Below are 15,014 nucleotides of genomic sequence, written 5' to 3'. Positions count from 1 at the left end.
TAGTTATGACATGATATTTCAATGTAGTTTTTAATTTGCTTCTACTGAGTGATTAGTAATTTTGGGTATCATTTCATGTGTTCATTGGTATATATTGTTTGTTATAAATTATATATATTTGTATACAGTGTTTAAGACCTTTGTTTATTTTAAATATCATGTTGAGATATGTTTTATTTTGTTTTGTTTTACTTTGCTTCATTTTAGTGGTAGGAGTTTTTTATGCTAGATATTAATTCCTCATCAAATAAATTATTTGAAAAATATTTCTTCAATTCATTGGGGTTCTTTTTCACTACTGTTTATTGTGGTTTTGGTGCACAGAGGTTTTTGTTTGTCTGTTTCTTTATTTTTTGGTGTAGTTCAATTTATCTATGGTTGCTCTTGTTGCCTATGTTTTTGGGGTCCTATCTAAGAAATCATCTTCAAATCCAATGTTACAAAGCTTTTCCTTTATGGTTTTATATTTGTAACTCATATGTTTAAGTCTTCAATTCATTGTATGTAAATAATTGGATATGGTGTAAGCTAAAGGTACAACCTCATTGCATGTATATAGTTTCAATAAATTTTAAAAGACAAATCTTCGACAAATCATTACATCAAAATTGAGAAATAAATAACAATAATGTATCTAGAAAACTTCTGAGATATGTGTAATATGAACAACATTCTTCTAAATAATGGCTGGGTCAAAGAAGTCTTATGAAATTTTTAAATATTTTGAACTAAGTGAAAATGAAAATACAACTTAATATTTGAGTGATTCAGTAAAGCATGGCATAGAATGAAACTTACAATATTAAATTCATAAGTAAGAAACAAGCAAGATCTAAAATGAATAAACTAAGCTTCCACTTTAGAAAAGTAAAGAAAAAACACCAATTTAAGCCTAAAGCAAGCAAATGAAAAAATAATAATAAAAGACCAGGAGTCAACAAAATTGAAAACAGGAACAAATGAGAAAAAAAATCAACAAAATCAGTTTTTTTGAAAAGATGAATAAATCTGATAAACTTCTGGTCAAACTAAGAAAAATGAGAAGATACAAATTACAAATATTAGCAATGAAAGAGTGGTCATCACTACCAATCCCTACACATTGAAAGTGTAATAAAAGTAAAATGCAAACAACTCCATACCCACAAATTTGATAACTTTAGGTGAAATGAATGAATTCCATGAAAGGCATAATCCACCAAAATAAAGAAAATAGAACATTTGAGTAAGCCTCTACGTATTAAATCAATTGAATTAATAGACACTAAACTTCCAAAAATGAAAATACCAGGGCTGGATGGTGAATTCACTAGTGAATTCCATCAAATGTTTAAAGACTAAATGCTACTAATTCTCTACAATCTATTCCAAAAATAATAGAAGCAAAATGAACACTTTTTAACTTATTCTATGGGACAATCATGTCCCTAGTACATTAAAGACATGGGGGAAAAAAAGAAGAAAAACTGTAGACTAATATTTCTCATGAACATAGACACAAAAATTGTCAACAAAATATTATCAGTTCGAGGATTAAAATTTATAGGGAAAAAAGATGCTCTTTATAGGACATTAAAGAAATCTGAATAAAGCCTGAATTGTTTTTGCTAATAATAGGGTATCAGCATTGATTCACTAATAAACAATGTATATTGCAACAAATGTATCATGTTAATAATAAAGGAAACAGGATGCAAGCATGAGGAACTTGTACTAGCTTTACAATAATTCTACAAATTTAAAACTATTCTAAAATAAGAACACTTATTAAAAATGGAATTATAAAAACTATGTACCTTATATATTATAAGTCAGGAAAGCAAAACACAGGAACAAAAATTATCTGGTAAAAATAAAACTGCCAAATGATGGTAGATGTAATTTAAAGCATATCAATAAGTACAAAAAAGCCAAATGGACTAAGCATACCACATTGTGAAAAATGCATTAAAGAGCAAGAATACTTAAGTTTTCTATACGAAGCAGGTTTTATCGAAGCGATTCTAACAAGTGGAGTACACAAATGGGAAAATATATCCTGTACAAACACCTAATCAGTGGAAGTATTAAGGGTTTTAGAAGTGTTGTCACAGTAGTCCTGTAAGGTAGGGATTATTTTTTTCTTTATGACCCAAACTCAGACAGTTGGTAGAGGGTAGAGCTAGACTTGAATCCATGTCTTCTGAAGAGGCGGATGTGTGACTGCATGTTTTGTTTTGTTTTGTTTGGTACCGGGGATTGAACTCAGGTCCTTGAGCTTGCAAGGCAGGTGATGGAACCACTGGGCTAAATCCCTGGCCCGACTGCATGTTTGATCATCAGTAGGAGATACAGACCTGAGAGTGAGGGACAGATACCACTGCTGAATCGGATATCCATGGCCCCAACTCAGAGTGGACATAACAATCAACTCTCTGAGCCCCACTTCCCCTGGACCTTGCGGAATCTGTGCTTGACAAGAGGACAATTGGCTGAATTCTCAGTATTGACTGAAGTCTTTCTGCTGTGAGGAATTAGTGAGACCTCCCTGAAACCTGTTTGATTTCCCTGGATTTCCTCCAAAGGATGGCTATCATAGCTAAGTGGCTTTTCCAGCTTCAAGGCAATAAAAGACTTTTCCCAGCATTCTGATTCCACACAGAGCAAAGATGTCATGGAATTTGGGCCACTTGACATAATCAGGAGCTTTCTCCTCCTCCTTTCAGGGTCAGCCAGCAGTAATTTGGCTCCCCTCTGTCTGCCTGCATTATCTCTACCATGGGGAATTAACAACCACTTCACTGCACAGCTGCTAGAGGCTGGAATAATTAATTAAAATTTAAAATAAAACCATTTACAAGCCTTTGCATCCCAAACTATAGGAGTGAGTAACCTCTTCAAGGCATTTTAACTGATTAGCAAGGGAAAGAAAACTTTTTTTTTCAAGAGTATGTCAGCAGTATAAAGTACATTTCCTAAGCATATATATCAGCAATCAAACCATAAAAGCTGACATTAAAGCAGAACAATCTTGTTGTGTATAGCAATTGGAAATTTACCCAGAACATCAAAATGGATTCATGTGGGGGAAGTGAGAGCCAGGACACCAAATTAAACACATTGATGAATAAAAGTGACAATTTAAGATAATGGCCAGTCCATTGTCTTCTTTTATCAGGTGCTACAACTACTTTGGAACAGCCCAATAACAGAAGGGCAGAAACAAATTTTTTATGTTTTGATTTTATGAGGCTTCAAGTGAGAAATAAGCAAGCCAGTGGCATGTGTTATAGGTACTTATCTAGCAGATATCTAGTAGGTGAAAAGAAAATAAAGAGGAAAGTGACTTTCTCAAGGTCACACAGTAAATGATTCATGCCTGAAAAACAATCACTTTGGAAGATTTACTTTCCACATTGATATTTTTTTGTTCCAAACGACTCAAAACTGATGCTTTGATTGAGGGCTCTGGGGGACTGTCATATTTTAAAGTGCTTTCTGATCTCAGAGATATGGGTAACCATGGATTTAACAATGGATGACAGTCCTGGAGGATTGGAGGACTGGATGAGAATTTGCTGATACTGTCCTCTGATCCTGGCTGTGTGGTCATTTTATATGAATAATCTCATTGCATTTTCAAGATTGCCATATGCAGTAAGCATTCTCATTTAGCAGATAGAAAAAGAAACTACTTGCAGGCATAGCCAATCTGCAGCCCATGGGTTATAAAAAGGAAAAACTAAAATAAAGGAAGTTTTATTACTTATAAACATTAACTATATTATAGGTAGTCCTCTACTCAATGCAGCTCAGGCAAACCAGATATGTCCAACCCATGGGCTGCACACAGTCAGACATAACCTTGAAGGGTTAAGGAGCTTGCTCACAATCACACAACTGCCCACCTGCAGACCAGAGGTCTCAAAAAGTCTCCATTGAAATATCTCGCCAATAGGGTGGGTCTCTATGTCTGTACTGCTATGGGCAATGGGAGCACAGAGTTGATAGCTGGGTTTACTGTTGTAAACTTTGAAGCCTCATATGGAGCCTCAGAGCTGAAGATCGCCTGAGTCAATGGTGAAGGGTACCAATTCTATCTAATCACCTGGAAGCATGGCCATATCATCTTTACTGCTCTGATTCCACAGCATTACAAGTACAGAAAATGGGAGCAAAAGCAATAACCCAAGTTCTCCAGAGTCTAAAATCCCAGAGAAAGGGAGACGGAAAGAGGACATCAGTGAGCCAGTCAGGAAAATCTGCAGAACTGGCAAATGACACAAGTCATAGGGCTTTCAAGAAAATGAAAATCCTGTTCAGTATATGTGTAGTTGTAGTATCGGGGGGAGATGGGATGTGAGTAGATCATAAGGAAGAAGCAAAAAACAATAGGCTTTTCCTGAGGCAGAGGCAAAGAGGCTTTAATACCTCAAGTTACAACCAGCCTCACATATGAAAAACTTGGGTTCCAACTGGAATTTTTGTTTTAACGTATAACCAAACCTGAATGCTGGCTGCTTGTGTGGTTGTAAACAAAGACTCATGATGCCAGAAAAGCATAGTGTACTTAAGCCTCAGTCTGAGCACAGAGCCACATCTTTCTGGATATGATTGCAGTCAGTGCTTTATAAAATTGCTACAATTACTGCTATCAAAATGCCCCCCAAAAAGCTAGAAAAGAAGCTAAGGAAGGAAGGGAAAGTAAAGAAAGCAGTCACAATCAAAAAGAAGAAGGAAATTTTGGAAAAATATCAGAGTGGCATTCATGTGACCAATCTTGCTAATATGTACAGTATGTCAAAATCCACCATCTTAATCTTACAGAGAAAAGATTTGTATACGGAAGCCATGTTGCTAAAGGTGTTACTCAGATTAGTAAGTCACAACCAACAGTGTTAGATGAGGCAGAAAGGCTATTATTAGTGTGGATACACAAAAGGTAGAGGGCAGGTTATAGCCCAAGTCTATAATTTATGAAAAAAGCTAGGGCTATAAATGATATCATAAAGGATAATCCATCAGTGAGTGATAACAGTGAAACATTTCATGCTCTAAGGGATGGTTTCATGATTTTAAAGCCAGAGATGGGGTCCACAGCATGACTAGGCATGATGAAGCAGCCAGTGCTGACAAAAGGGCTGCTGGAAATTACATACACCACTTTGAAATGATGACACAGAGAAATGGTTTTTGCTCTCGTTGAGTATTCAAAGGTGACAGCACACCTTTTCTGGAGGAAAATGCCCAGGAGAACATACATTGCCCAAGGAGAGAAGAAAATGCCAGCCCACGACCCTATGAAGGACAGGCCAACCTTATTGAATGTGCAAATGCAAGTGGTGACCTCAAAATAAAGCCTCTCTTGGTTTGTCACTCTGAGACCCCTAGAGTGTTCAGAAAACATAAAATCATGAAGAATAGGCTAGGGGTCATGAGGAGATCTAACGCAAAAGGCTGGGTGACAAGAGTACTTTTTCTTGAGTGGATCGAGGAAGCTTTCTGTCCTACTGTTAAGAAATATTTAGAGGACAAAGGATGGCCACTCAAAGCTCTCCTCATCATGGACAATGCTCCTGTTCATCCACAAGATTTGGAAGAAGAATTGGCTGAAGAACTCCCATGACTCTCAGTTGAGGAGTTCCATCTACCTAATACAACTCCTCTACTGCAGCCTATGGGCCAGCAGGTTATAGTTAACTTTAAGAAGCTATAAACCAAGGAACTGTTCCTGAAGTGCTTCCAGGGGTCTCGGATACAGATTTAACCCTTAAAGGGTTCTGGAAGGCACATGACAACATCTTTTCCTGTGTAGGGTTAATTGAGAAATCCAGGACCAATGTCTCTCTAAGGACATTCAGATCTGCCTGGAAGAAAGTGTGGCCTAAAAGTAATAGGAAAGAGACTTTGAAGGCTGTGTAGAGGAACCTAGGGCTTCAAATGACCCTGTGGTTGATGATGCTGTCATGAAGCACAGTCCATAGGCTCCCAGGTAGACAGTGGTAATGTTGAGGAACTGGTGGAGGATCATTCAGAGGAATTGTCTACAGAGGAACTTTAGCAACTTCTGGCTGAGCAACAAAGAATGGCAGCTGATGAGCTTTCTGAAGAGGAAGGGGGAGTATCAACCACCAGTGCAAGCAAAATTCTTCTTCTGAGATAAAGGAAATCTTGAAAAACTGGACAGAGCTACAAACATTTGTAGAGAAGACATCAGACAGAAAAAAAGCCAATCATTGCATAATGACAATGTCATGTCATACTACAGAATAATATTAAAGAAAAGACATGAACAGACAACCTTAGAGCAGTTTTTAGTTCTGCAAAGGTTGAAACCTAGCGAGCCTAAAGCTGGTCCTAGTGGGCTGCAGACGCCCCCAAGGAGAGAAAGGACACCAGAGAGCTGGACTCCGCATGGGCTTATGGAAGGGCACCCTCCTTCCAAACAATACCCACCTTTCATTTCATCTCCCTTCCTGCAAGCCAAAGATGTCCATTTGAATGGTGAGTACAGTATGAAATTGTTGTTTCTGGTAAACTAGGCACATTTTACAAGTTTTTGGTGAATACTCTAGGAAAATTATTGGTGTTTCTGGTAAATTATGCACATTACCCAACACTTTTTATTATGAAAAGGTTGGTTAAGAGGTGCTTTGGGAGGTTCAGAATACATTATGGTTATTTCCATTATTTCTTATGGGAAAAATAGTCTTAACTTACAACCAACTTGAGTTACAACCAACCCTCACGAAGAAATTGAGTTCATAAGTCAGGGGTCCACTGTATTCTCTTCTAATCACATAGGCACTCTACCACCCCATGCACACTTTACTCAGTCTGCACATTACTTGTATAAGTGGCACTATAGTTACACTACGAAGTTAAAGAAAGGGATGATATTTACTTTTCCAAATAACCTGTGAATCCTAGTGTCCCAGACTGACCAAAACTCTGAGAGCCTTCTACTGAATCTCCCTATCAATTTCACTTTCACCATCAAGAGCTAAGTTTTCATATAGTCTACACACGGTAGAGGCTGGGTGGGGGGAGTTGTCCAACTTTCACTCTCAAGTAGGGAAACAAGGGTTTCTAAACAGCCTGCTGATGCCATTGCTTCTTGTTACCCTACTGCATTTATTTTTTAAATGACTCTACAACACTTCATGAAATTCACCAATTTAAATCATTCACTTCTGTGATTTTTGATAACAATACAAAATGGTACACCACCATCATAAATCCAGTTTAGAATATTCACACACACACACACACACGCACACACACCATAAGGTTCTTCATCGCCATGTTGAATGAATCACTGTTCCTCCTCCTCTCTCTAGGCAACCACTAATCTTCCTGCTCCCACCTTTTCCTTCTATCTTTTCCAGAAATATCATATAAATGCAATTATATAAGATGTAGTCTCTGTGTCTGTTTTCTTTTTTCAGTTTCACATAATATATTTTAGGTTCATCCATGATGTAGTGTCAGTAGTCTCTCCCTATTTTTTGTTGGGAAATATCCCAGTGTATGAATATACCACATTTTGTCCTTCCATTTACCAGTGTCCACACAGACTTGCACACCAATACTCTCAGAAGCATTATTCATCACAGCTTTAAACTAAAAGCACTTAAATGCTTTTTTACATTTACATCTATAGTTCTCCAGCCTTGCTATACATGATTTTTTATTTAATGGGCTTGGAGTAGACCATAGACACTTGTCAGTTTTCAAAACTTTCCAGGTGATTCTACAGGGCCATGAGGATCACTGTTCTATAGAGTCCAGCACATATTCTTTGCCTCTCTCTCTCTAAATTGATGTCTCAGTCCTGGGAAATGTGGGGTTTTTTTTATTGCATTGCTCCTGAACTGAGTGTGGCCAAGGTTGCATAAATGTAAGCCCTACATCACAGTATTTTATTTGAGCATCAGACTGAGGAATATACCTCTGGCATCCAGTGAGTCCCAAAACTCCCCCCTATTTTCCCTTCTCACAGTTTGAGGTCAATGATCCTCTTGCTTCTACTCTTGCCATCAAAGTCTATGACAATGGGACCACTTGGGATCTACTTCCCAAGGGAAGCTCAGGACCTAGCTCCCTCTCTAAGGAATTCCACCTTCAATCGCCCAGTTTGCTTTTGTGAGTTCAGGGTGTTCTGTCCCTCCCTATTTTCTGTTTATTGTACATTTTTCTTGCTTAGTAAGATGGAAAAAACCCCCACATTCATTGACTGCTAAGGCACATCTCTCACAATCATCCTATCACATAAGTATATTATTATCCTTATTTTCAGACATTGATCCTCAGCTAGGCTAATGGGCCAAGGTCATCCAGCTAATAATTGTAGATCAAGTATTTCAACTCAAGTCTTCTTAACTCCAAAGCCTGTGTACTTTCTACTACAATGTGTTGGCTTCTCTCCACCTTGCCTCTTTGCAGAGAAAGGATTTCCACATTCCCTTTAAAATGCAATTTAATTGTAAATACATTCTTGCAAAGCTCATTCTGTCTCTCTCATTTTCTCGTTTCCTTCCTCACTCTCCTAAGAGATAGTCATTAGGAAGGTACATTCTGTTTCTAAGTCTGTTTTGCCTTATACAAAAAGTCTCCTTCCAAAAACCCAGTGGAGGTGCCCTGGAGAGTTCCAATGGTGTCCTTATACTCTCTCTGTTGGATTTGTAGACTCCTATAGCTTTGAGCAACCCATTATCCCAATGATACAAAGTCCTACACCTTATCTCAGCCAGCCTGAAGCCTGTGGACCCTCACCATCAGGGGAAATGTAAATTAAAGGCAAACTGAATTTTTCATCAAATAAACAGTTGGGTTTTGTTGGAGTCTAGTGAGCAAGGCAGGGCACTGCTCCATTTTAAACCCTTATCAGAGCCCAACAAACGCTTTTTCCAACGTGGCTGGTTTTAAATTTTTGTGGCAGGTAGAGAGATGATAATGGAGTCAACCTCTCAGGGTCTCATTCCATTGCCCTTGTACAAAAGCTTGCTTTCAGCAAATGTCAGCCCCGTGACTGGGGAACTTTCTTAGAGGTCAAGTTTCACCAACTCTACGGCAATTGCAGGGACATGAATTTTGTTCTAGTCCTTGGACCAAATCCCAGACCCCCTGTTTACAAAGTATACGGTTTGGGGCAAGTTTTATCATTTGTCTGAATCATAAATTACCACTTATTCCTACAGCTGCATTTCCATCGTTGTCTCGTCCATTCTTTCTTTTTATCATTACCACTTCTTGTACATCGCTCTGGGACCTTTGCATGTGCTGTTTCCTCTGCCTGGAATCCTCACAGACCATCATAGCTGAAAGAAGCTTTTTTTGTCTACCCATTTCATTTTTTAAAAATGGAAACTAAGGCCCAGAGAGATGAGGTGACTTTTCCAAGACCAAGCAGTAAGTCGACAGCAGAAGCCTGCACTTGTAAGCCTCACTGTGGAGGGAGCAGACGGAGAAGGGGAGGCGGGGACAGTGGAGCACAGACACGGCCATTTCGGGAGCAGTTCTTCGTGTCTGTGATCACCAGGAGTCTGAGCACACCCAGACACGTAGAGAAGGATTCGTTCCTGTACACTCCCAGAAAGGGAAAGTATTGTCCATTTCACATATGTGGGAAGTGAGGCTCTGAGAGATTGCTAGCATTGTCACTAGATACAACTGGTAGTTAATTAACTTAGGATTTAATTGAGGTCTGATTCAGGGCTCTCTGAATTCAAAGCCATGTTCTACAGGGTAAAAAAGTGTAAGAATGTTGCAAAAGCCCTCCCATGCTGCGCTGCCAAACATCCACAAACCTATCCCTCTCTCAAAGATCAGCTCAGAATCACCACCTCCTGAAAAGCCTCCCTTCACTCCCCTTCTGACTAGACTCTCCTGTTTTTCCTCTTCACTCTGCCACTTTGTACATACCCTTGTGGAGCTCTCCTAATGCCATTTTACAGTATTTTTGACATGGATGTCTCCAATACTCAGTAGCTGCTTGTTGAGGGAGGCCTGAGACCACACATGAACCTCTGTATCTGTCCTTTACTGACACATAATGCCCACATGTATAATAATTACAGGTATGAGGTCATAACTGGTATTATATGTCCAGTTGGGTACATAATGGGTACTCAGCAAATATCTAATGTGAGACAAAATTAGTGTGGTGGTTTTCTCCAAGAATTTCTACTTATTCTGGGGGTGTAATGATATTTTTAATTAAAGGGTCTCTAAGATAGGTATAAAGACAGTTTAGCTCATTAGGAATGAAATATCACAAGAAATTGTGCCTACCATACTAAAAGGGAAAATTTGCTGACATTAAAGATGGAATGAAGACCATTAACAGTACGTTGGGAGGCTCCTTTATTTCCTTCTGTACGTGGAGAACATTATGTGCTGCTAAGCATTTTGCACAGCATGAGTTTCTCAAAAAGAATTGTTCATGGAACATAAGGCAGGGCTTATTCATTTCAGCATCCCAAGCATCTCCCTGGCCTTCACCCCCACCACCAGCGCCTAGCACACAAGCAGTTTTTCAGTCTCATTTGAATTGGGAATGTTCTGGGAGAGGAGCCCACAGGTGGAAAGGTCAAGCATGTGGGGTTAGAGGTTCCTCCCCCGGGAGTTAGTGTAGCAGCTGGACCCATCTGAATCTCTCCTGGCTCCAAGTCCTTCCAACCCTTCTTCTCTCTACTAACACTTTCCTCATGGAAAATTCTCTGGCTGTGGGAATTCTTTGAGAAATGGGAAATGCCTGTCCCAATAGAACAGTACCAGGTGCTAAATCAAGAAAAGCAAACAAGAAAAGAACTCCCGGGGGCAATGCACCAAATACCAAGCCAAATTCTCACCACCACCGGGCAAGGTCCCATTAACTCAATTTTACAGAAATGTAAGCAGGATCCCCTGAGACATGGGCAAGATGGAGCAGAGAACTGACCCAGGTTGATCTGAATCACCACTGATGAGTATAATAATTCAGCAAATTGACTGCATCATTTTCTTAGCCATTCCCCTTCTTGTCATGGGTTTAAATTACATTCTCCTTCTCACCATTGTAAATAACACCACCAGGTTTTAATACCAGAAAAAAACCTTTTTGCCTACATTTAAGATTGCTGAATTAAGAAGCATGGATACTTTTAAGGTTCTTTTTTTATTATTAAATTCTTTTATTGGTACATTGTAGGTATACAACACAATTACGTTTCACATTGGGAATTGTACCTTTACATAATGCATCTTGATTCTTCTTTTTTCCCCATTCCTAGCCCTCCCTTCACCCCCTCCACCCTTCCCTATTTACAAAGACTTTATTTCCATTTTTTCCATTTCTCAGCATTTTTCCTTTCCCTTCTTTCCTTTCCTCTGCCCCTCCCACCACCCCTACCCCTTTGGACCTTTTCTTACTATTTTGCATTATCGATTATTCATTCTAATCAATGGTACATTTTAGGTATACAATATAATGACATTCATCATTGGAAATTTGCACCTTTACATAGTCTCTCTTGGTTCGTATTTTTCACCCTTGCCCAGCCCTCCCTTCAACCCCTCCAGTCCTCCCTATTTACAAAGATTTTGTTCCTATTTTGCCATTTTCTCATATTAATCCCATTCCCTTCTAGCCTTTCCCCTAGCCCTCCCACTTCCTTCCCCTTTGCCCCTTTTCTTCCTATTTCACATTATCTATTATACCTTTTAGTCCTTATTTGCACTTTCAGTTTCTCACACCAGAGAAACTATTCGGTATTTACACGTGTGTCCTATTTATTTCACTTGAGAGTATCACCTCAATGTGCATCCACTTAGCTATAAATGTCTCTAATTTCTCATTTTTTATGGCTGAGTAGTACTCCATTTTATTAAAAAACCACATTTTCTTTATCTAGTCTCCAGTTGATGGGCATTTGGGCTGTTTCCAAGTTTTAGCTATTACAAACTGTGCTGCTATGACCTTGGGTGCACATATATCACTGCGGTACGATTCTTTTAATTCTTTGGGGAAGATAACCAGCAGGGGAATAGCAGGGTAAAATGGGACTTCCAGTCCTAGTTCTTTGAGGTATCTCCATACTGATTTCCACAGTGGTTGCACCAGTCTACACTCCCAACAGCAGTGGAGCAGGGTTCCTCTTTCCCCATAGCCCCACCAGCATTTGTTATTGGTTGATTTCATGATAGCAGCCATTCTTTCTGGAGTGAGGTGGAATCTCAGCATTGTTTTCATTTGCATCTCTCGAATGACCAGTGATGTTGAACATTTTTTCATGTATTTATTTGCTATTTCTACTTCTTTGTCTGAGAAATGTCTGTTCATTTCAGATGCCCATTTTTGGATTGGGTCTTTAAATTTGGGAGGTCTCATCTTTTTAAGTTCTTTATAGATTCGAGATAGTAGACCTTTGTCTGAGGAAGAGCAGGTGAAGATTTTTTCCCACATTGTGGGTTGTCTCTTCACACTGCTGGTGGTTTCTCTTGCTGTGCAGAAGCCTTTTCATAAGAAGAGATCTCACTTGTTGATTGTTTGTGCTAGTTCAAAGGCAACTGAGGTTTTGTTCATAAAATCTTTTCCTACACCAGTGTCTTCAAGGATTGTACCTAACCTCTGTTCCAACTGGTTCAGAGTTTCTATTTTAATATTTAGATCATTAATCCATTTTGATTTGAGTTTAGTGCATGGTGAGAGATATAGGTCTAGTTTTAATCTTTGGCAAGTTGAAGCCCAATTTTTCCAGCACCATTTATTAAAGAGGCTATCTTTCCTCCAGTGAGGGTGTTTGGCTCCTTTATCGAAGATGAGATGGCTGAGTGTGTCTGGCATTGTTTCTGCATCTTCTAATCTGTTCCACTGATCCTCAGGTCTGTTTCTTTGCCAGTACCATGCTGTTTTTATCACAGTAGCTTTGTAGTAGAGTTTCAGGTTGGGGATTGTGATACCCCCTGCCATGTCTGTGTTACCTAGAATTGCTTTTGCTATTCTGGGTCTCTTCTTGTTCCAAATGAATTTTTGGATTGTTTTCTCAAGGTCCATGCTGCTGGGATCTCAATTGGAATTGCATTAAATCTATATAGCAGTTTTGGAAGTATGGCCATTTTCATTATATTAATCCTTCCTACCCAGGAGCAGGGGATGTCTGTCCATTTTCTGATATCATCTTCAATCTCTCTTTTCAGAGTGCCATAGTTTTCAGAGAAGAAGTCTGATTTCTTTTGTTAGGTTGATTCCTAGGTATTTCAGTTTTTTGGATGCTATTGTGAAAGGAATTATTTGCCCTATTTCTCTCTCAGTGAGTCCATCATTTGTGCAGAGGAAAGCTACTGATTTTGTGTGTTGACCTTGTAACCAGCTACTTAACTGAATTTGGTTATTAAGTCTAGCAGACTTTTGGTGGAGTTCTTGGGGTCTTCTATATAGAGTATCATGTCATCTGCAAATAATGACAATTTGACTTCTTCATTTCCTATCTTTATTACTTTTATTTCTTTCTCTTGTCTAATTGCCGTGGCTAATGTTTCCAGAACTCTATTGAACAAGAGTGGTGATAGTGGACATCCTTGTCTTGTTCCTGATTTTAGTGTGAAGGATTTCAGTTTTTGACCATTTAGTATGATACTGGCTGTTGGTTTTTCATAGATGGCTTCTATCAGTTTGAGGGAGAGACCATCTATTCCAATTTTTTGTAGGGTTTTTATCATAAGTGCATGTTGGATTTTGTCAAATACTTTTTCTGCATCTATGGAGATAATCATATGGTTTTTGTCCTTGGCTCTATTGATATAGTGTATTACATTGATTGATTTGCATATATTGAACCATCCCTGCATCCCTGGGATGAATCCCACTTGATCAGGGTGTATGATCTTCTTGATGATCTTCTGCATTCTGTTTGCCATTATCTTATTAAGGATTTTTGCATCTATGTTCATTAGTGAGATTGGCCTATAGTTCTCTTTTTCAGTTGGGTCTTTCTCTGCTTTGGGGATCAAGGTGATGCTAGCTTCCAGGAATGAATTTGGGAGTATTGCTTCCCTTTCAATTTCATTGAAGAGTTTAAACAGTAGTGGCAGCAGTTCCTCTCTAAGTGTCTTGTAGAATTCAGCAGTGAAGCCATCAGGGCCCGGGCTTTTCTTAGTTGATAAGTTTTTAATTACATTTTCAATTTCATTGGTTGATATTGGGTTGTTCAGAATTTTTAGGTCTTCTTTGTTCAACTTTGGTAATTCATATGTATCTAGGAATCTGTCCATTTCTTCTGTGTTGTCCTTCTTATTGGCGTATAGGTTCTGGAAGTAGGTATTGATGATCCTCTGGATTTCTGCTGGGTCTGTTGTCATTTCACCCTTTTCATTCCTAATTGCATGGATTTGGGCCTTTTCTTTCCTGTTTCTGACAAGGTTGACTAAGGGTTTGTCAATATTGTTGATTCTTTCGACGAACCAACTCTTGGCTTCATTGATTTTCTGTATCGTTCTCTTAGTCTCCATTGCATTGATTTCTCCTCTGATCTTTATAATATCCTCCCTTGTATGAGCTCTGGGGTTGTCCTGTTCTTCTTTTTCTAGAAGCTTGAGGTGCAGCATCAGGTTGTTTAATTGGGCTCATTCTGTTTTCCTAATATGCGTATTCACTGCTATGAATTTCCCTCGTAAGACTGCTTTCATTGTGTCCCATAGATTCTGATATGTTGTATTGTCATTGTCATTTAATTGAAGGAACTGTCTGATTCCTTCTTTAATTTTCTCTGTGACCCATTGGTTATTCAGAAGTGTGTTGTTCAATTTCCACATGTTTATGGAATTTTTTGAGTTTCTTTTGCTATAGATCTCCAATTTCATCGCAGTATGGTCTGATAATATACAGGGGATAACTTCAATTCCTTTGCACTTACTTAAACATGTTCTATGTGTGAGTATGTGGTCTATTTTGGAGAATGACCCATGTGCAAGGGTGGAAGACCTTGTAAACATCTGTTAAATTCATTTGTTCAAGAGTTTGATTGAGTTCTAGTATTTCATTACTTATTTTTTGT

General features: G+C 38.7%; 1 long non-coding RNA gene across 6 annotated transcripts in view; it reads right to left on the bottom strand.

Annotated features, from left to right (window-relative positions):
- The window catches only part of LOC110344216 (uncharacterized), a 41,167-nt gene that overhangs the window by 15,185 nt on the left and 10,968 nt on the right, over positions 1-15,014 (bottom strand). For 2 of the 6 annotated variants that reach the window (XR_002386653.2, XR_002386651.2), the window contains exon 1: positions 9,904-12,239. The exons of 1 other annotated variant lie outside the window; for it this stretch is intronic. This is a non-coding gene — a long non-coding RNA (uncharacterized LOC110344216). Of the gene's footprint in view, positions 1-9,903; positions 12,240-15,014 lie in introns of those variants that run through there. 3 more of the 6 variants (XR_002386649.2, XR_002386647.2, XR_002386652.2) reach the window with 2 other exon arrangements.

The sequence above is a fragment of the Heterocephalus glaber genome, unplaced genomic scaffold, assembly GCF_053883595.1.
Source record: "Heterocephalus glaber isolate CG9 unplaced genomic scaffold, H.glaber_assembly_v1.0 deba00000943, whole genome shotgun sequence".
Taxonomy (NCBI): Eukaryota; Metazoa; Chordata; class Mammalia; order Rodentia; family Bathyergidae; genus Heterocephalus; species Heterocephalus glaber.
The sequence above is the reverse complement of the archived record's forward strand: the minus strand, read 5'-3'. Positions and strand labels throughout refer to the sequence as shown.